General features: G+C 46.2%; 2 long non-coding RNA genes across 3 annotated transcripts; both read right to left on the reverse strand.

Moving 5' to 3' along the window:
- Window positions 1–2,873: 2,873 nt before the first annotated feature.
- LOC133740762 (uncharacterized) lies at window positions 2,874–5,353 on the reverse strand. 2 transcript variants are annotated; one of them, XR_009861393.1, is made up of 4 exons: window positions 4,792–5,353; window positions 4,653–4,704; window positions 4,130–4,190; window positions 2,874–3,029 (listed from the first exon to the last, which is right to left on the reverse strand). It is a non-coding gene; the product is annotated as an uncharacterized LOC133740762 (long non-coding RNA). The 2 variants fall into 2 exon arrangements; XR_009861394.1 differs by lacking the exon at window positions 4,130–4,190.
- Window positions 5,354–9,505: 4,152 nt separating this feature from the next.
- LOC133740919 (uncharacterized) lies at window positions 9,506–10,815 on the reverse strand. Its single transcript, XR_009861503.1, has 2 exons — window positions 10,762–10,815; window positions 9,506–9,661 (listed from the first exon to the last, which is right to left on the reverse strand). It is a non-coding gene; the product is annotated as an uncharacterized LOC133740919 (long non-coding RNA).
- Between the last annotated feature and the right edge of the window lie 12,127 nt (window positions 10,816–22,942).

Here is a 22,942-nt window from a genome sequence, read left to right on the forward strand (position 1 = left end):
TTGCTAAAAGAAACACAACTCTTTTCAAAGTTGATTTGCTGCTCAAACACCCTTGCATAAGTGAGAAGAATCTCTTTGATAGTGCTACATTCAGCCTCATCTGCTCTGAAGAAAATGAAAGAATCGTCTACGAAGAAAAGGTGGCTAATAGCCGAAGCCCAAACTCCGTGGGGAGTCCAACGTATTTATCATGTTTGTCAACCTGAACAACCCCCAGCAAGTTAGCCAACTCATACTGCACATGTAAGGGAACATTCTTGCTAAAAGAAACACAACTCTTTTCAAAGTTGATTTGCTGCTCAAACACCCTTGCATAAGTGAGAAGAATCTCTTTGATAGTGCTACATTCAGCCTCATCTGCTCTGAAGAAAATGAAAGAATCATCTACGAAGAAAAGGTGGCTAATAGCCAAAGCCCCCCCCCCCCCCCCCCACAATTGTTAACGCCATGCAGCCTGCCTTGACTCTCTACACAAGTAATCAATCTTGACAACGCTTCCGTACAGAAGAGAAAAAGATAAGGTGAGATTGAATCTCCCTGTCGGATCCCTTGAGTAGGATGAAGAAGACCTCGAGCCTCCCCATTCAAGATAAATGAATATGAAACTATCTCCACACAGTTCATGACCCAATTGACCCATCTGTCACAAAAACCCAGCTGCTTTAGAACACCTACCAAAAAATCTCCACTCAACCCGATCGTACGCCTTGCTCATGTTGAGCTTTAAGGCACAAAAACCTACACCACCTCCACGTAGCCTTTTCAAGAAGTGGGAGACGTCAAAGGAAATCAACGAATTATCAGAGATGGATCTTCCCGGGAATGCGCTATGAGTTTGTGAGATAATGCCCTCAAGTAATGGTTTCATTCTATTAGCCAAGACTTTCGAACCAATCTTATAAAGAACATTACACAGGCTAATCGGGTGAAACTGACTTACCAACTCAGGAGACTTCACTTTCGGGACCAGTGTGACATGAGTGTTGTTTATCTGCTTTAAAGCCTCTTTGGAGTTCACAAATCTCTTAACCGCTTCAACCACATCATTCCCTACAATTGACCAAAAATGCTGGTAAAAACATTGCGTCAACCCATCCAGTCCAGACGCTTTCGAGGGATTCATTTGTTTAAGGGCACTCCACACTTCATCACGACTTATCTCCTTAACCAATTCCTCATTCATCTCCTTAGTCACTAATCTGGGCAGTAAATTGATCACCGCTCCCTCAAAGGGAGGTTGTGATGTTTGAAACATATCACGAAAATAGGTAAGAATAAGGCCTTCCATTTCATCATCCTCGTCTCTCCAGACTCCCTGCACATCCCTGCGACCTTTGATCATGTTCTTTTTCCTCCTGTTACTCGCACACTGATGGAAAAACTTTGTGTTCATGTCCCAATCCGATAACCACAGCACCCTAGACCGTTGTCTCCAAAAAACCTACTCCTTCTGAAGCAACTCTTTCAACTTGGACTCCAGCAATAATCTTGATGGACATGGTTGATTAGATGGAGTTCTCACAAAGACAGTACCCAACTGGGACCTAAGATCTTTGATTTCCCGTTTAAGGCTGCCAAACCGAGACTGGCTCCAAGTCACCAACATATCTCATGTATTTGCAATTTTATTTGCAACTTTCACAAAAATGTCATCCCCTGTGGCACTCTGCCAACCTGACTCAACCATCGCCTTGCAGTTATCCTCCCTCAACCAGAACTCCTCGAAACGAAACTGTTTCCTTCTTCTCCTCCTTTTTTCCCTCAACTTCCTAACTTCCAAAAGGATTGGTAAGTGATCTGACTCGTTTGGATTGAGATGGATCACCCTAGATTTTGGAAATAAGTCCGGCCAAACATCATTGACCACAAACCTATCCAATCGTACCTTGACTTCCATTCCATGCCTAATCCCTCTCCAAGTAAAACTAGGGTCAGTAAAGTGCAAATCTTTTAGAGAACAATCGCTCAGAGCAGTATTCCTAACCAAACCAGTACGAGAAAAGCAATTTCCACCATTCGTCATTGCATTAGTATTAAATGAAGCTTGATAACCATTAGAAGTAGCCATGCCAGATTGAAATCCAATGCTTTGCTGAAGTCCACCACTTTCTTGAATGAAGTTACTATTGGGTTGAGAAAATCCCCAATTATATTGGATTCTTCCATTAGAATTGACTTGTGGCTGTGCATAAGTTGCATGGGAATGATGAAAGTCACCAAGCTGTTGTGTTGCACCAGTAGATGTGTATGAAGTAACCAAATTTGAGCCAGAGTTGGGAATCAGGAGACCAGTAGGTGTAGAAACAAAATCCATCATGTATCTGTTATTTGGCATTGTACATACTAGGGAAGTCTCAACTAAGTTTGGCACTATCGGCCGGGCCCCATCGGTACTCCCATGTACTATGCCATGGGCCGGGTTCACGACCCACCATGGCGGGGCTCATTTGGGATGCCACCCCGGGCACCCAGGGCCCTGGGCAAGGCCAGCACAGCCCAACTATTTACACACAGGAGGACTGATATGGCATCAGAAGAACAACTAGTGTCCCACATCGAAGATGGGGGAGACTTCCTTCACATGCTCGAGTATAAAGGCATTAGCACAACCACCTTTTACGAGTAATAACTCCTTTGTCTACTATTTACTTACTATACATGACAGGACCCGCCCCAGATTTCACCCTGAAATCCGAAGTGGCCCTGCGGGGCCCACTTTAGAAGAGATTCTACCAAAAATTTGGCAGAACTTCCCCTAAAAGTAGGCTACCCAAAACCTGTAGGAAAACATTTACACTTCTAAATCATCCATCCTTAATCTTCTGGAGCCATCTGCTCCCCAAATCACAACTCCAATTTCACAAATATCAGTCTCAACCCAAAAACAATATTAATCCCATAGGTTATCAGAGCAATACTAATCCACTAGGTAACAAAGAAAACAGAAATAGAATGAGTACGCGGAAGCAATGCTGTTGGCTATGCCTCGACTCCATGTACGCCCGACCTCAACTAATTTCGCCTGCAAACTGGGCATTTGAAACCGAAGGGCCCAGGGGAAAAGTATTGAAAAACACGTTAGCGTGAGTGGACAAAAATAAACAAATTAAAACCAAATGTATTTCATACTTTCCCACATTTATTTCTTTAAAAATCCCGATGCATGCAACAATTTAAAGAAACACAACTTTAGTTCAGCTCAAGAAAACCGACTAGCCCCGCTAGCCACAACCAAGCAAAGAGGAAAGAACTCTGATACTCAAGAAAATAAGACCAGCCCCGCTGGTTAAGGGAATCGGACTAGACCCCGCTAGCCCAGCAATAATATAATGAGTAGGGGAAGATGATAGCCATACGAATAAGCCACTCAGGCTTGGGTGATAGCCTCCCAAGCTAAAGAACTCCCATAACTCCCGTAATATACCCTTACGCCACTAAGTGTAGCGATAGGATACTGGGCTACAGAATTACTGTCACAGAGACAGTAACCTGCGCCACAAAGGCGGAAGGGCTACGGTGATCCCATCACCGCGCCACAAAGGCGGAAAATCAATGCTAGCATGATAAAATCACCCCTCAGTATGGCACAGGGAAACATAACCGAAAACCAAGTAAATCCATAAATACATAAGGCTTCCCCAACTCTCGCAAATGAATTTCCAACGACGTGTCCCACACGCCAAGAGTATCATCATGATTCGAAACAAAACCAATTCCAAAATCATCATCGAGGCATTCCCAATGCCAAAACCGAAAGTCGATAAACAACCAATAAATAATTCCATCGAAATCTCATTTCGAAAATCTTTCAGAGATCTCAAATCGGTGAATGAAAAATAAATATGAAATTCCGGAAATCACCTCGGAAAAGAATTCATTGAAAATCACAATATCAGAATTTCAAATAATAATTATAATCAATTTCTGAAAATCAATTCATATTCTCAAAAACAACTCATAAATCCAAATCCAAGCATAATAAGTTCATATCCGAAACTCATGAAAAATCAATGTCAAATTATAATCCAAGACAAAATATCATGCTCGATAAATAAAACGATAATTAAATAAACCAATAATTTCAAAATAAATGCATGCATCATTTACTTAAAAACAAAAGTCCACTCACAGTACTATTGGGCGACCACGCAAACGAGTTCCTTCATTTAACCATAGCTCGCGGCATTGCCCTGTACACAATTATATTTCCGTAAACGACAATCCGATAAAATAATTACGAACCTAAACGAAACCCGAAAATCCCTATCTCCATTACTTCTCAAATTCAACCCAAATCTCTTCCACAACACCAATTCCTCAATTTATATATCCCACAACGAAAACGAAGGAAATCCGACTGCCGGATTTCCCACAATTCAATCACAAAACTTCAAACTTCGGAAATTCACAAATAATTCCAAACCCCTCCAAAATTCACCAAACTTCACATACAAGCTCTACAACAATTCTACAATTTAATGGGCTAAAAACTGAAATTAAAACACTTCCCTACACGCCTCCACGCGCCACCAACAGTGGAAGCGCGTGGGCCCCACGCGCCGGCGGCAACCACCTCCGATGGCCACCAAAATTTGGCAGCACCATCTACTCAACAAACCCAACCTCTTTCTCAACAAACCCAACCTCTTTACCTGGAAGAGCTCCAATTTGGCCGGTGAAAATTTTCCAGAAATTCCAAGAACCCTAGAAATTGAAATTGTTAATTCGACCTCTACACTACAAATTGAAATGAAAGATGTTAGGGGAAATGATCTATGTCAAAAACCGAACCTTCGACGCCAATTTGGTGGCCGGAGACTGCCGGAATCGGAAAATATCGGCGTTGACTCAAAACTGCTACAGTGACCGTCCTCTTCTTCTCGTTGCTGCACCTTCCACAGTTCATATTAAGCTACGAAACGAACCCAGAAATGAAGAGAAGGAAGAGAGCTTTCCAACGACATCTTACACGTCAAAATCCGTCGCCGGATGGAGGAGTTATGGCCGGAAGAAGGTGAAGAGGTCGGAGAGGAAGAGAGAATCGGGGAGAGGCTCGGTAAGTTTCCGAAAATGGAAACTTACCACAGTAACTCGGCTATTTATAGAAACTTACTATGAACAGTAACTTTAGTATTTTGGCCATAACTTTCGTATACGAACTCCGATTTTTACATACCACATATGCACGCGCTCGGTTTAACGTCCTCTACAACTTCCATGAAGAACATTTTCTCAAATTTTGACCCGAACAAAAAGTCATATTTTATGGCCCCCTAAAAGTACTGAAACGACAGTAAAAGTGATAGTAAATGTCGTTTACCGTCCTAATGATTAGTAAACCGGTAAATTAAGATACGAGATGTTACATTCTCCCCTCCTTATAAAAATTTCGCCCTCGAAATTTCATGCTGGTTAGAAAGAAAGAACACACCAATTGATTCAAAATACCACAATCTCAAAACTTACCAACTCTAACTTAGATTAAGCTTTCCTTTTCGCAACCTCAAATCAACAACCACAGAAACTCTTATGATCCCCACTACAAAAGCAATGAAGACATGCCTATAATCCAAAATTATCAACGTCCAAAGTCGATTCACTTGTCTTGTTAAACCATGTAGCACCATAAACTCGCAAGTACATGAATTCCGGTGTAAAAGAAAATTCATTTCAATGGTTAGCTCAGATAACACATGGTATTAACATCACAAATTACCCTGTTAAAATTATAGCATTCATAACCTTCTCACAAAAGTCGCTTAGTGAAAATCCAACCCATTTACCAACAACATTGTGATAACCATGCCACAAGACGGTCACTGCTAATCAACAATTCCAAAAGACATCACTTCCTTAGCTACCACAAGACAGCACTTCCTTGTTTGTGCTTAAGTTCCTAATCGAATGTCGTTCACGTAAAGGTCCCATAGTTGTCAAACATATAAAGGTCGACCTCAAACGAACCTATAAGTTCTTAATCAAGTAGATGATGGGGCCACTACACTTCCACTGCGCTACTCTGATATCTGACTAAAATCATTAGTCCAGCCTTGAGATGACGTTCCGAGCCGACTAAGAAAACTCATTTGATAGCTACCTTACTGGCCACACATATAACACCTCACTCAAAAACTTTTATAAATACGATAATGTGGAAAAACTTTTCTAAATCAAATGTGTCACAAGAAATTTACTATTTACAAATGCCTCCGATCAAAACTGCTAATAATTCTTACAAGTTAGTACTCGCTTAACTACCATGTCATGTACCACATCCTCAAAAATCCAGTGCAAGCAAGAATTATAACTACTAACTCTACTCCAGCTCAACGAATCATATCTGGAAGAAGATGCATCACACTCAAGTTGTTCTTAGCCGAAGCTACACTTCTTTAATAGTCATAGATCTAAAATCTGGTTGAATCCATGTCGTTCTCGTTGATCTCTGTTGCCCCAATTGATATTCTTAATCCATATACCAATGTAATTCTCACAACCGAAAACACCACTATCCGTATTATTAAATACTTGATTGGAATTCTGATCAAACTCAAATAAAATAACTTCCTTAGATAATTAGAAAAACTCTCTCTCATAACTGCTCCACCAGTCCCAAGTAGAACATTTCCAACCATCTGTCCGACATCACCTCATAACAATTCTACTACAGGTATGACATTATAGAAAAGTTCTAAATTCTGTATGTGTCAAATCCTCTAATGGACACATACCTCTAATGGACTATGATGCATCAAACAACACTAGAAATTGTTCCAAATCTGATCCAAAATCTGACCAGCAGGAAAGAAATTCAACATTTGAAAAGAAAAATCCTCAAGCCGGAATCTGGTCAGAGGCAACAATCCCCACAAAATTCACAGCATCCCTTGTTGACTCAACAGTTCTAAAGTATAAATATACCCTCAAGCATTACCAAAAAGTCTTATCCACTACTAAGCAAAAATTTGCAAAAACTCTTTTGCTCAAAACAACCTGGAGAGAAAGTCGAATAATAGGCCAAATGGAAAAGCTCAAAGTCAATTAATTAAACAAATAACACTTTGCGTACCACAGAAACAAAAATCTAATTCTCAAGACAAGAAAATGAGATATCAAAGAAGTTCATTATCTGATGTTACAAGAATCACCAAAAATCAGTCATGTCAAACAACGTTGAACTTGCAAGGACTAGAATATAGTCAACTCTCCTTATTTAACTTAAGGCCAATGCTGATAAAGGACGACGGTCCTTACCGAAAAGAGGATAAGATAACCACGAATCCACTCCTCGAGCGACGCTTAACTTATAAAATTTCAGCTACAACAAGAATTCCTATGACTTTCCTGTGCTAACCAAAATTGTACCAAAAACTTTCTAAATCTTCTCATCAAGAATTAATCCAATAACATAACTCAATCATAGTAGCTCAACAATTAGTACTTAAATATCCATTGAACCCTTGATAGAACATAAGCCCAATCAATTTATTCCAACTCAACTCCTACTTCCTGTTCAAGTCGTCTTACCTTTAGATAAGTGGTGACCGGATTTCATTCATACCAACAACTTCCTATACATTTCCAATTAAAGGTCACCACGGTGGCAAAGTTCGCTCAATTCCTCCCAAGGAATCCATTACGTATATTCGATTCAAGCAATAATCAATCCCCCAAGGTAGCTAACACAATTCACAAGATCTTTCCTGAACAATCCTTTATATATATCATAGGACACCCGTCCAACATCTTGTAGCACACCAAGCGATATCCGGATCCGAATGTGGTCCCACCACAATAATGATCCAATTTCCTCAAAGTAATCAACACTAAAGTACATCACTTAAAGTATGCTACAATACCTTCCACCCAAAATAACAAGAGTCCTGGTCAAACCTTGACTTAAAATATTTCCGGAACTAACTGAAAACTTATTTCCTTAAAGTTATTCCACCAACCGCTAATATCATATCACAACCCATCCGTCAGGCAAAACTTCCACCAAGAGCCTAACACAATTCAACCTTCAAGGCTCCATAATTCAAAACTCGAATCAAATTCCATATCACATAGTAATTCCGTTCGAACTTCTATGGACACCCAACAAGGTCATTACCGCTATTCCCCAAACTTATGTGTAACTGTTTCACTCAAAAGCGGATAACCAAGGACACCCATTTGCATAATATCACATACGAAGAGTTGATTCCAACTCTCCCAATTATTTACCGACCAAAACAGTAACTCTATTATAAAACCTTAAGCATTCTACCAATTTCTAGAACTTCAAACACATAACTATAAAAACCCACTCATGTTCATCTCCCTACTCGATACCATCCAAGACTCAGGTAGACAAAACTATAAGTTGTGGTATCTAAAGTCAATTTCTTTTATTCCGAGCAAAACTATGCTCATACACCCTGGTTAGGTCAACGACCCAAATCGACAATTTTTAAAAAATTTCATTCTATTTAAAATTCTCATTTACTGTTATCTCTTCCCACTTACCAACATCAGTGACCATAGCCACTTGAAAACACAGCCTCTAGACATAACAACCCAGGACATCTCTTCAATTTTCTCTGTTGTCTACCGGAGAGTGATGCGTAATGATGCCGACATAAGGTGTCCAGTTGAGATACATTCCAATGTGGATTCTCTATAAATGATTTCCAACAATGAGATTCACAAAGAATCTCCATCGAATTCCAGTAATATTCCTCATGCCGCTCACAGAGCCGATCGTATCAAGTAACACATTCTCCAAAACTCAATTCAAGGTTAGAACCATCATTATTACTAATTTCAATTCTCCAAAACCGGATTCTAAAACAGTTATAATACTCAGAGACAGCCCAAAACAATGGTCGTTCATCTCTACCAATAAAGTACAAAATAAAACTCCAGTCTCGCACCTTAACTATGCCCCAACAACTTGTCGGCATCGAGGCAGGGATAACCATAACATTTCCTCGAATCACATTTCATAGCACAACTCGAATCTGTAGAGTAGCCTTACTCTACCAATACCAGGGAAAGGTGCATATGTAAGGAGACCAATACGCAGCGGAATCCCTAAGAGGTCGGCGTACAAGAGGCATAGCACCAGAAGAAAACCAACTAGCTTTGTACCTTACACACTTGATGAATACCACAGTACCGAAGAGTACACGATGGGGAACCGCTGCAGTCGGGCCATCACTCGAGAGGTACTGGGCAACACCAAGCATATAAGGTAACAGAATAGAAACGAGTCTACAGAACCTAACAACCTAATGCTCTGATACCAACTGACAGGACCCGCCCCAGATTTCACCCTGAAATCCGAAGTGGCCCTGCGGGGCCCACTTTAGAAGAGATTCTACCAAAAATTTGGCAGAACTTCCCCTAAAAGTAGGCTACCCAAAACCTGTAGGAAAACATTTACACTTCTAAATCATCCATCCTTAATCTTCTGGAGCCATCTGCTCCCCAAATCACAACTCCAATTTCACAAATATCAGTCTCAACCCAAAAACAATATTAATCCCATAGGTTATCAGAGCAATACTAATCCACTAGGTAACAAAGAAAACAGAAATAGAATGAGTACGCGGAAGCAATGCTGTTGGCTATGCCTCGACTCCATGTACGCCCGACCTCAACTAATTTCGCCTGCAAACTGGGCATTTGAAACCGAAGGGCCCAGGGGAAAAGTATTGAAAAACACGTTAGCGTGAGTGGACAAAAATAAACAAATTAAAACCAAATGTATTTCATACTTTCCCACATTTATTTCTTTAAAAATCCCGATGCATGCAACAATTTAAAGAAACACAACTTTAGTTCAGCTCAAGAAAACCGACTAGCCCCGCTAGCCACAACCAAGCAAAGAGGAAAGAACTCTGATACTCAAGAAAATAAGACCAGCCCCGCTGGTTAAGGGAATCGGACTAGACCCCGCTAGCCCAGCAATAATATAATGAGTAGGGGAAGATGATAGCCATACGAATAAGCCACTCAGGCTTGGGTGATAGCCTCCCAAGCTAAAGAACTCCCATAACTCCCGTAATATACCCTTACGCCACTAAGTGTAGCGATAGGATACTGGGCTACAGAATTACTGTCACAGAGACAGTAACCTGCGCCACAAAGGCGGAAGGGCTACGGTGATCCCATCACCGCGCCACAAAGGCGGAAAATCAATGCTAGCATGATAAAATCACCCCTCAGTATGGCACAGGGAAACATAACCGAAAACCAAGTAAATCCATAAATACATAAGGCTTCCCCAACTCTCGCAAATGAATTTCCAACGACGTGTCCCACACGCCAAGAGTATCATCATGATTCGAAACAAAACCAATTCCAAAATCATCATCGAGGCATTCCCAATGCCAAAACCGAAAGTCGATAAACAACCAATAAATAATTCCATCGAAATCTCATTTCGAAAATCTTTCAGAGATCTCAAATCGGTGAATGAAAAATAAATATGAAATTCCGGAAATCACCTCGGAAAAGAATTCATTGAAAATCACAATATCAGAATTTCAAATAATAATTATAATCAATTTCTGAAAATCAATTCATATTCTCAAAAACAACTCATAAATCCAAATCCAAGCATAATAAGTTCATATCCGAAACTCATGAAAAATCAATGTCAAATTATAATCCAAGACAAAATATCATGCTCGATAAATAAAACGATAATTAAATAAACCAATAATTTCAAAATAAATGCATGCATCATTTACTTAAAAACAAAAGTCCACTCACAGTACTATTGGGCGACCACGCAAACGAGTTCCTTCATTTAACCATAGCTCGCGGCATTGCCCTGTACACAATTATATTTCCGTAAACGACAATCCGATAAAATAATTACGAACCTAAACGAAACCCGAAAATCCCTATCTCCATTACTTCTCAAATTCAACCCAAATCTCTTCCACAACACCAATTCCTCAATTTATATATCCCACAACGAAAACGAAGGAAATCCGACTGCCGGATTTCCCACAATTCAATCACAAAACTTCAAACTTCGGAAATTCACAAATAATTCCAAACCCCTCCAAAATTCACCAAACTTCACATACAAGCTCTACAACAATTCTACAATTTAATGGGCTAAAAACTGAAATTAAAACACTTCCCTACACGCCTCCACGCGCCACCAACAGTGGAAGCGCGTGGGCCCCACGCGCCGGCGGCAACCACCTCCGATGGCCACCAAAATTTGGCAGCACCATCTACTCAACAAACCCAACCTCTTTCTCAACAAACCCAACCTCTTTACCTGGAAGAGCTCCAATTTGGCCGGTGAAAATTGTCCAGAAATTCCAAGAACCCTAGAAATTGAAATTGTTAATTCGACCTCTACACTACAAATTGAAATGAAAGATGTTAGGGGAAATGATCTATGTCAAAAACCGAACCTTCGACGCCAATTTGGTGGCCGGAGACTGCCGGAATCGGAAAATATCGGCATTGACTCAAAACTGCTACAGTGACCGTCCTCTTCTTCTCGTTGCTGCACCTTCCACAGTTCATATTAAGCTACGAAACGAACCCAGAAATGAAGAGAAGGAAGAGAGCTTTCCAACGACATCTTACACGTCAAAATCCGTCGCCGGATGGAGGAGTTATGGCCGGAAGAAGGTGAAGAGGTCGGAGAGGAAGAGAGAATCGGGGAGAGGCTCGGTAAGTTTCCGAAAATGGAAACTTACCACAGTAACTCGGCTATTTATAGAAACTTACTATGAACAGTAACTTTAGTATTTTGGCCATAACTTTCGTATACGAACTCCGATTTTTACATACCACATATGCACGCGCTCGGTTTAACGTCCTCTACAACTTCCATGAAGAACATTTTCTCAAATTTTGACCCGAACAAAAAGTCATATTTTATGGCCCCCTAAAAGTACTGAAACGACAGTAAAAGTGATAGTAAATGTCGTTTACCGTCCTAATGATTAGTAAACCGGTAAATTAAGATACGGGATGTTACAATACACCTATATTAGCTTCTCACTCAGGCATCGGAGAGGTGTAAACCGTCCGGTACGGTTTACCCCTCTAAGCGTGTGTTCTTGGTACAGGATTTAGGAGGTGCATCGGTACTCCAGACGGTATAGCATTCTGTGTGAGGTACCCGGAGAAAGCCACCAGAAACATTGGCGCGCCAGATAGGGGTCTAGTCATGACTGAGCCGGAAGGAACAGCAGGAGAGGGTAGAAGTGTCGCCCGGGCACTGATATTCTCTCCGGGTACTTCATCAGCAGAAGCGCCAGGTGTTGAAGAAATCCATGGTCTCGGATCCTTGGACCCGCATGTCCCGGACCAAGTGTCTCCGGTATCGGAATTGGAATCCATGCGGGCGGAGATAGCAGCCTTCAGGGAACAATCCAGGATCGATCGGGAACAACAGAGTACCGATAGGGAAACAAACCGCCTTACGCAACAGAAGATGCAGGATCTGGAAGATGAAAACACAGCGTTGGCCCGAGCACTGGACCGGAGGCACCAGCACAACGAGGCGCTCACCCAGGCCCTGGCTAAGGCATCCCAACCAGCAACAGGCGTGAACGCTGCCCAGCGGGTAATCCAAGTACCGGTAGAGTTATTCCCGGAAGGCTTGAGGCATCTACCACCACCACCGTTACCACAGCCAGTACCGAATATCCCCCCGGTAACAGACGCAAACACGGCATTACTTGTGCAAATGAGCAACTCTTTGCACGCTCTGCAGGCAAGGGTGCAGGCCATAGAAAACAGGGACACCTGGAGGGCCCTGGCCACCTACGAGGACCGCCCGGGTCCTTTCACCCAACAGGTCAGAGGAGCCATTCGAGCGGATATGTCGAAGCCACTGAAGATTGACTACACGGGGGTTGGAGACCCCTATCAGCATCTACAGGCCTTCCGCTCGCAAACAAGCGCCAAGGGATATACGGATGAGGTGTGTTGTAATATGTTCCAGGAAACCTTGTCAGGGGAAGCTTTGAGTTGGTTCTACGAATTGCTGGTCGGTTCTGTAGGGAACTTCAAGGAGTTAGCTGACAAGTTTGTAGCTCGATTCATCTTACGCACCGATGGGATACACACACCAAAGGGCCTGTTAAAGGTCCAGCAGGGAGAGAATGAAACCTTGAAGTCTTTTGTAAATCGGTGGCAGGCGGCTACCGCCAAGTACCGGGACCTTAATAAGGAACTGGCCGAGCTGGCTTTCAGGAGAGGCTTAAGGCGCGGAGAATTTCTCTATGGGATTAACCATAATCCTCCAGCCAACTACGACGAGCTGATGGCCACTGCCATCAGACACGCCCAGGCCGAATTCGAAACCTACGGGGATACCCCCAGACCAGAGCTAAGGGTGCCAGCCCCGGCTTCAACTGTCAGGGATGAGCCACGAAAGAGGGAGTGGGCCCATAGTCATGACAGGTCACCCCATACCTCGGGCAAAAGAAGCAAAGAGTCCTCGTCCAGGACTAACAGTTATGGGACCACTCACCATCAGCGGGAGCCAATGGTACAACAGGCCCCGCGAACCCCACCACCCCCCCCCCCGGTATGAGGTGTTCACAATCCTTAACGCTTCATACGAGACTATTTGGAATGAAAGTAAGGATGAGATACCGGGCCCACCCCCAAGGAAGTTCCCGAAGAGTAAACTTACCCAGCAAGATACCGGAAAGTTCTGCACTTATCACGAGGATGCCAGACACAATACCAATCTCTGTGTTGCTTTAAAAAATACTATCGAGTCCCTTATCCAGAGGGGCAAGCTTCAACGGTACCTGCCTGCTAAGGAGATAGGAGCGGTGGACGTGTACGGCCAAATCTTCACGATCCACGGTGGGGGCCCGAAGGAATTACATCCCAAGAGGAAGAGGCGAAATTCTAGTTTCGGTCATCCGGAAGTTTTCAACTTCCACAAGGCCCCGCGGCAAGACGGTGGTACCGGATGGACATCGGTGACATTCCTGCAGGAGGAGGAAGCCGATCTGAAAATGCCCCATGATGATCCCTTCTTAATCACGCTCCAAATGGACCATTATATAATGTCCCGGGTGCTCGTGGACACCGGGGCCTCAGTTAGCGTATTATTTCGCGATGCGTACAAAGCTTTGAACAGAGGGAGAGCCAAGCTGTCGCAGGATAATGAGCCCCTCATTAGCTTTTCAGGGGATATCGTCCAACCACTTGGATCAGATTACCTATCGCTCACGGTAGGCGAAAGCCCAAATTGTTCAACCATCAAAACAGAGTTCATCGTGGTGGACTGCGTCTCATCCTATAATGCTATCCTAGGCCGACCGGCACTTTGGCGTCTGAAAACCTTCATTGCAGGTCACATGCTGATGATGAAAGTGCCAACCCCGGTCGGCATTGCTACGATCCGAGGTGACCAGGCCGCAGCGAGGAAATGCTATTCATTGACCGTATCTCGCGGTAGGGGAAAGTCTGAGATGTTGCCCGTGGCTACTAACCCTCTGACGGACAGGTACGAGGATCCCAGGGACGATACCGATTCAGACGAAGAACGGCCCGGTGCCGTAGAGAACATTGAGGAGGTGGTGCTATCAGAGCAGTTCCCGGACAGGACTGTTAAGATAGGTACTAAGCTGTCTCCGGTTATCAGGGAAAGGTTGATCTCGTTCCTCCGCTCAAACTCATCTGCATTCGCCTGGTCATATGAGGACATGCCCGGTATACCAATGGAGATAGCCACGCACAATCTTAGTATTGTCCCTTATTCAGCACCGGTAAGACAAAAGAGGAGGGCCTTCACACACGATAAGTACCAGGCTATCCAGGCTGAAGTAAAGAAGTTGATGGCCATCAACTTTGTCAGGGAAGTCACGTATCCCCGGTGGTTAGCCAACGTGGTCATGGTGCCAAAGAAATCTCAGGGATCATGGCGCATGTGTGTGGACTACACAAACCTCAACCGGGCTTGCCCCAAGGATAGCTTCCCGCTCCCGCGAATTGACCAACTAATCGACTCCACTGCTGGGTACCGGTTACTCAGTTTCATGGATGCGTTCAGCGGGTACAACCAAATCCGGATGAACCCGGCAGACGAGGAGCACACTGCCTTCACCACAGACAAGGGTCTCTATTGTTACCAGGTCATGCCTTTCGGATTAAAGAACGCAGGTGCCACTTATCAGCGACTCGTCAACTCTATGTTTGAGGAAGTTATCGGTACTATCATGGAAGTTTACGTGGACGATATGCTGGTAAAAAGTTTAACTCCGGAGGACCACGTAACCAACTTGTCAATCGTCTTCACCATCATATTACGCAATGGTATGCGGCTTAACCCGCAGAAGTGCATCTTCGGGGTCGAGGTAGGAAAGTTTCTCGGGTACATCATTAGCCACAGGGGGATCGAGGCCAACCCGGAGAAGGTGCAGGCTATATTAGACATGGTATCCCCAACCTACCGGAACGAGGTCCAATCTCTTACAGGCAAGGTGGCCGCCCTGTCAAGGTTCATCTCCAGGCTGACGGACAAGTGTACTCCTTTCTTCAAACTGCTAAAAACCCAGCACGTCGAGGTAATAGCCTGGACAGCTGAGCACGAGACTGCTTTTATTGGCTTGAAGGCGTACTTATCAGCGGTACCTCTACTTTACAAACCTGTTCCAGGAGAAATGCTCTACATATATCTGGCGGCATCTTCAACGGCTGTAAGCTCAGCTCTGATTAGGAAGGACTCCGATTGCGAGTACCCGGTGTACTATGCTGGAAAGGGGTACACTGGTGCAGAATCCAGGTACCCGGACATTGAAAAAATAGCACTGGCCCTCCTGGTATCGGCCCGGAAGCTTAGGCATTACTTCCAAGCACATTCAATCACCGTTTTCACTAATCACCCGCTGAGGCAGGTTTTGCAGAAACCAGAGACATCGGGCAGGTTAATTAAATGGGCCATCGAGCTGGGAGAGTTCGATATCAAGTACCAACCCCGGACAGCTATCAAGGGCCAGGTAGCGGCAGATTTTATTTCTGAGGCGATTCCCTCCCATAACCCTTCCCTGGAATCACCTGAACCACTAGCCCCGGATCCGCCTCCGCCAAGCACTTGGCGATTATATGTTGATGGCGCATCCAACAAGAAAACAAGTGGAGCCGGTATCCTGCTAATTAGCCCGGACGATCAAGTCTACGAGTACGCCCTCAAATTTGCCTTCAAGGCATCCAACAACACCGCAGAGTACGAGGCACTCATAGCAGGTCTGCAGATCGCCCGGGAACTAGGGGTGCAGCACCTTAGTATTTTCAGTAATTCCCAGTTAGTCGTAAACCAGGTCAGCGGTAACTTCGAGGCAAAGGAACCCCACATGTCCTCTTACCAGGCTCTGGCTCGGGCATTAGTGCAGAGATTTACCTCCTACATTTTTACCCAAATACCGAGGGCAGAAAACGACAAGGCAGACGCCCTTGCTAAGCTTGCATCAACTTCCCCAAGTCCTACCTATGGAGCCACTAAAGTCGAAATACTCGAGAGACCTAGCACTTCTAAAACTGTGTCAAAAATATTCGCTGTGGATCACACAGCTTCGTGGATGGACCCAATTTTGAAATACATGATCGACGGCCTGGCACCGGATGATAAGGTCGAGGCCAGAAGACTGCAGTTAAGGTCAGCTCGATACACGATCATGAATGGCAGGTTATACCGGAGAGGCCACTGCTTCCCCAGTCTGAGGTGTGTAACACCGGAGGAAGGTCACAAAATAATGAAGGACATACATGCTGGTGTATGCGGTAACCATGCCGGAGCCCGATCTCTTGCACACAAGACCCTAAGGGCAGGATATTTCTGGCCAACCATGTCGGCCCTAGCCCAAACAATTTCCAGTTCTTGCCACAAGTGCCAAATGTATGCAAATATCCCAAGGGCACCGCCCATTGCTCTTTCCATCCTTCTGGCACCGTGGCCGTTCTGTCAGTGGGGTTTGGACTTGATTGGTAAACTTCCCACAGCAGTGGGACAATTCAAATACGCCATCGTCGCTGTGGACTATCAAACAAAGTGGGTTGAAGCAGAACCTCTTGTCGCCATCACCACGGAAAAGGTAAAAAATTTCCTGTGGAAGAACATCTACTGCAGGTTTGGAGTCCCGGACACCATAATCACGGACAATGGTACCCAGTTTGACAATGATGAGTTGAGGGCTTACACAGAGAACCTGGGCACCAGGATTCTATATGCATCCCCGGCCCACCCCCAGACCAACGGTCAGGTCGAGGCTGTCAACAAGATCATCAAGAGGATACTGAAAAAGAAGCTCGACGATGCCAAGGGTCTTTGGGCTGCTAAACTCCCGGAGGTGTTGTGGGCTATCAGGACCACGGCAACAGAGGCCACCGGAGAGACCCCATTCTGCATGGCTTTCGGGACAGAAGCGGTACTCCCTATTGAAACACAGGTCCAGAGTCCCCGGATCGAATACTTCGATGCGGGTACCAACTCGGAAGGCCTACAACTCGATGCCGATTTACTAGAGGAACGAAGGGATGTGGCACACATGCATAACTTGGCTAACAAGAGGAGGATAGCTCGCTACTACGATGCCAAGGTACAATCCCGCACACTGAAGTTGGGGGACTGGGTCATGAAGCAGGTCTACCCAGAGCCCCGGGGACTGGATCCATCTTGGACAAGCCCTTACGAGATCATTGAAGAGGTAGGCCCCGCAACCTTTTTCATCCGGGACATGGACGGAGTCGTATCCCGGCATCCATGGAATACCCAGCGCCTGCGGTACTATTACAAGTAGCTCCGGGAGCATCTTGTCCTAGCTTTTGCTTTTTGACCATACAGCTATGGCAAGCTACCCATCGGGTACTCATTCTGTATTTAACCACCATGTGGTATTTGAATGGAAAAATGAATTATTCAGACCATTTCTAGCATTTTTTTTACCTACCCCGGACATGCCCGGACATAGCTATTGTCAGTTACTCTATTCCGGTAATAAGTGATGCAAGTAAGTGCTTAAGGTACAAAATCCTAGAAATTTTAATTCCTTTCCAATTCCCATTCAAATTCAAAAAATTTTAATCCACAAAAGCCTGGACTACCAAGCACAGGAATTACGCCATTGTTCAAGGCAAGGATAACTTCTACTAAAAAAAAAAAAAAAAAAAAAGGAACATATACAAAAAAAAGGAATCCAAGTATCACTGCTCCCCACCGGTACTCTGGGATCCACCGGCACCAGACCTGGCCGCAGCATCCTTGTCTTTCTTCTTCTTCTCAAGAAGGCCCCGCCTGAATTTGGCCTCGTCCAAGTACCCGGCCGCCACCCATTCCTTGAACTTCATGATAACAGCTTTGTCTTGGGCAGCAGCCAGCATGGCAATGAGCTCTTCGGATGCCTTGTACTCCTCTACAGCCTCGTGCTTCTCCGCGGGAAGACGCTCCTCCAGGTAGTCTGCTTTCTCCTTCCAGGATGTGGCAGACTCCGCAGCCTCTTTTTCGGAGTCCCGGGCACTTTTCACCTCTTCCCGGGCCTCAGAGATTTCAGATTCAAGCTCCGCGATCCGCTGCTTGGCCGCGTCCATCTCGGCAACCCGGGGAGTCAAAGACTCAATCTTCTTCTTCAAGGAGTCCCGCTCCTTCTCCAGCCTGGCCTTCTCGCCATGAAGATACTTCACCTGCCCGGAGAGACTGCTAACCTCCTCCTTCAGTTGAGTATCTTCCTCGCTGGCATCCACCGCGTACACATTGAAGAGTGCCTGCAAGCGCACCGATTAAAACGTATATATAGTAATAAAAGGCTACAAGGGTAAAGCAAACTCGTACCCGCATCATGGATTCCCGGGCAATACGGCGATTCTCTTTGGGAGTATTGTCTTTGGCCCGCACCCGGTCGAGATCAATATCCTTCAGGTCACTAAGCATGGCCCGCACGAACTTCTCATCAGCAACCCCGTACTCACTCAGCAGCTGCTTGATGGGCTTTTTGGGGATTACCGGCAGGGCAGGAGAGAGCAGGGCAAGCGAAGGCGACGACTCAGGTACCGGGTGATCCTTCTTCTGTCTCTTAGCACCGGATCCCTTAACGTCCCGGCCGGTGTACGTCACCTCATGCTTCTCGCTTCGGTGCCGATGCTTGTGAGATCTCTTCTTCTCACCTGGAAGCAAGGCCTCATCACCCCCAGTGGAGCGGGAGGAAATAGATACGGAGGCCGGTGCTTTTTCCTTTCCGGTATCAGCAATGGTAATGACGTCAGCAATTGACGGCTGTACGACTTGGGTCGCGGGAGCTTCAGGATCAGGTCCCTCATACCCCGCATCAGTAAGCTCCAGTAGGGTCTCTTCAACGGACCGACCCGTAGTTTTCGACCCTAGGTCGACTTCAATGTGAAGGGCGTCTTCTCCCTGCCCCATCAGCATATCCATCAGCTGATTATCATCCATCTTGTCCTCCTCTTTGCCTTTCCGGGGTTTCCTCTTCGGTGCTTTCACTGCAATCAGTTCGAAGTTAGTCAAGGAAAAAGGATAGGGTGACATACAGAAAAAAAAAACCAAAAAAAAAAAAACCTTTCAGCCTCACCGGAAAGCCATCCTAGTGCTAGCCTATAAAGTATAGAGTGCCGGATGAATCTATAAGAGCTCCTCTCCTTCTCATTCCAAACGGCATATACCCAGGCTATCCTCTTCCTTTCTACCTCAGACAAACTGTAGGCCTGGTCCCCGATGGCTTGGAAGGTACCGGTCAACTGCCACTTCTTATTTTTGATTTGCCACCGGCCCCCGGCTAGAAATACTTTGTTCCTCCACCTTTTGCTCATCGAGGAAGGCATATCGGTAACTAGTGGTTCGTAGTCCCTAGCAGCAAATGTCACCGTACCCGCACAGGACAACTTCCTCGAGTACAGGACCCTGTGCACCGCGCGGAATTCATTTACGGAAGGCCACCCTTGTTGGCACAAGTCCCACATGGCCAACATACTGTATATTTGACGAATAGCATTCGGGGTCAACTGCCCCGGTGACAGGTTCAGCATCCGCAGCAGATACTGTAGGCACCGGGGCAGAGGTAGCGATAATCCTTGGTGGAACTGGTTCTCGTGCAGCGCCACCCACCCCGGGGCAGGATTTGCGGCCATCTCTCCATCCTTGAGAGGCCTAAGCTCCACTGTATCCGGTTGTTAATGCTTGGATCCGTGGGGATCCTAATTAACTATAAGTAAGAGAGAGAGAGAGATTAACACGAGATGTATAGTGGTTCGCCTCCGCATGAGCGGGAGACTACGTCCACTTGAATGTTGTACTAGTGTGTCGAGCCTTGCGGCCCAACGAGATTACAAGAGATGTAATGAATGTCTTGAGTTGTGGGAGGAGGCATTCCTTTTATAGGTCAAGGAAGCCATCCCCTCTACTTATTCTTCGATGTGGGACAAGTTTCCACATATTTCTAGTCTAGAAAGCCTAGAAGCATGAAGAAAGCCATGTTTGGTGGCATCTTGGCAAGGGCGGAAAGGTGGCTTCCCGGTGGCGGATTTGTGACTTCCGGATACCGTGGCGTAGCTTGAACATAGGGCTACACGATGGATGTCGCGGTTGGGCCTTGCCATGTCTTGTGGATGTCCCAAAGTGGGTGTTACTTATGCTTGGTGACGTAGTAAATACTCCATATTATTGGAGGTATGTACAAGTCCCCGAAGTCCCCGAGTAAGAGTAACTTCTTGGTTGGGGAGTTCAAATCATGAAGTCATCAAGCATAAGTAACCGGGCGGCACGGAGCCCCTACAAGTCCCCGAACTCCGTAAGCAAGAAGGGACTCGTTAACCTGTTCAATAAAAGACAAGAAGACAGGCATATGTAGAAAGCTCGTTGCATTGGGCAACAAATGTGAGTTGCATTGATATGCGTTGGCATATATAAACGTATGAGGTGCGTGATACATGTTGATGTATACACGCGAATGGCGCCGAGTACGATCGAGTATGACGGACAAAACTCGAGAGCGTGTATGGCCGTGTGAGCATATGGATTGCATATGATAAATGTAAGTTGTATGAGCGCTGCGAAGGTAAGCGTTTGGTTGTCGCTCGTATTAATGGAACGCGAAAAGAATTCAATTTGTCGGGAGCGACAAATGGTAGAAGAATTCCATGTTCCATTAACGTGTGGTGTGTCGAGTAGAATGCCGGGAAGGCATGAGCGGGAAGCGCAAGGGGGATGAGCGGAAGCTCAATGGGATGCCGGGAAGGCATGAGCGGGAAGCTCGTGAGCGGAAGCTTAATGGGATGCCGGGAAGGCATGAGCGGGAAGCTCGTGAGCGGAAGCTCAAGGGTTGCCGGGAAGGCATGAGCGGAAGCTCAATGGTTGCCGGGAAGGCATGAGCGGGAAGCTCAATGGGGTGCCGGGAAGGCATGAGCGGAAGCTCAATGGTTGCCGGGAAGGCATGAGCGGAAGCTCAATGGGGTGCCGGGAAGGCATGAGCGGAAAGCTCGTGAGCGGAAGCTCAATGGTTGCCGGGAAGGCATGAGCGGAAGCTCAAGGGTTGCCGGGAAGGCATGAGCGGAAGCTCGTGAGCGGAAGCTCAAGGGTTGCCGGGAAGGCATGAGCGGAAGCTCAATGGTTGCCGGGAAGGCATGAGCGGGAAGCTCAATGGGGTGCCGGGAAGGCATGAGCGGAAGCTCAATGGGGTGCCGGGAAGGCATGAGCGGAAGCTCAATGGTTGCCGGGAAGGCATGAGCGGAAAGCTCAATGGTTGGGCCCCTGCTAGGCCCGCTAGAGAGTCCCCGACTCCCCAGCCATGTTTGTTAAGGGGGGGCTACACGGAGCAGAGGGTGTTGGGAAGCGATCCCAATCTTTGGTACCCAAGCGTCGGGGTTAACTGCCGGATCAATGGCTGCCGTAGGCTGCGTTAACTAGTCCCTTGCTGCCGGATCAATGGCTATTATGAGGCGTTGCCTGACCACTTGGCGGTTTTTGGTCGTAGACCGTGGACTCGTACAGTGTATGTGCACGAAAAAATGACAAAACACACAGAGCAAGCATGTATAGACATGGCATGTGCGGTAGCTCAAATTTGCAAGAGCGTAAGAGATAAGATGTAGTTACTTATCTTGTGCCAATTTGGAGTTTGACCGAGCATGACGGTCAATTGCCTGTGGCGGATCACCGCAGTAAGAGGCTTGTGAATTGAAGCGGTACTAAGTAACGGCGTCCCCATAAGTCTGGCGGAGTGTTTACCGCTGACGGATATGGGCGGAAGAATGGAGATTGGCGGTGGAGCTCCGGAGCTGCAGTGAGCGGAGGAGTTGGGCGGAGCTCAGAGCGCAGCGGAAGTGGCAGAGAGCGATCTCAGCGGAGGAGGAAAACCCAGCGGAGGCGCTGGCGGTTTTGGCTGGGGGAACTGTTCCTAGCGGAGCATGGTGAGCTGGGCGGTGGTGTGCCGCCGGTGATTCCCAGCGGTGATTTTGGCCAGCGGTGAAAAGTCTGGCGGAGCGGAGCATGGTGAGCTGGGCGGTGGGGGTGATGCCAGCAGTCCCCGACCTGTTGTGCAGCAGAGTGCAGCGAAGAAGAGAATGCAGCGTTGACGACCGCAGTTTGGCGGAACTTCGGAGTGTGCAGAGCAGGAGCGCTGCTTTGTGGCTGGCGGAGCTTGGTGGAGAGCTAGCTCAGCGGAGGAGCGAAGTGCAGCGGAGAGTCCGAGTTTCCTGGGTGGTTTCCCGGTCGGCGGAGTTCTTGGGCAACGTTGATGGAGGAAGTCGCCGCTGAAGAAGTGTGGCGGAGGACCATTGGGCGGAGGAGTTCCGGGGCTGCAGGTTGTAGCGGACGGATGAGCCTTGTGCGTTACTAGCCTCACTAGAGGAGGCGTTGGATGGCAAGTCACTAGCGGAGGCGCTGGGTGAGGTTGCTAGCTTCGCTAGCGGGATCGCTGGGCTGTCAGCGCCAGTGCGTGCTGTTGCTAGCGGA

Source organism: Rosa rugosa, chromosome 3, assembly GCF_958449725.1.
Source record: "Rosa rugosa chromosome 3, drRosRugo1.1, whole genome shotgun sequence".
Lineage (NCBI taxonomy): Eukaryota > Viridiplantae > Streptophyta > Magnoliopsida > Rosales > Rosaceae > Rosa > Rosa rugosa.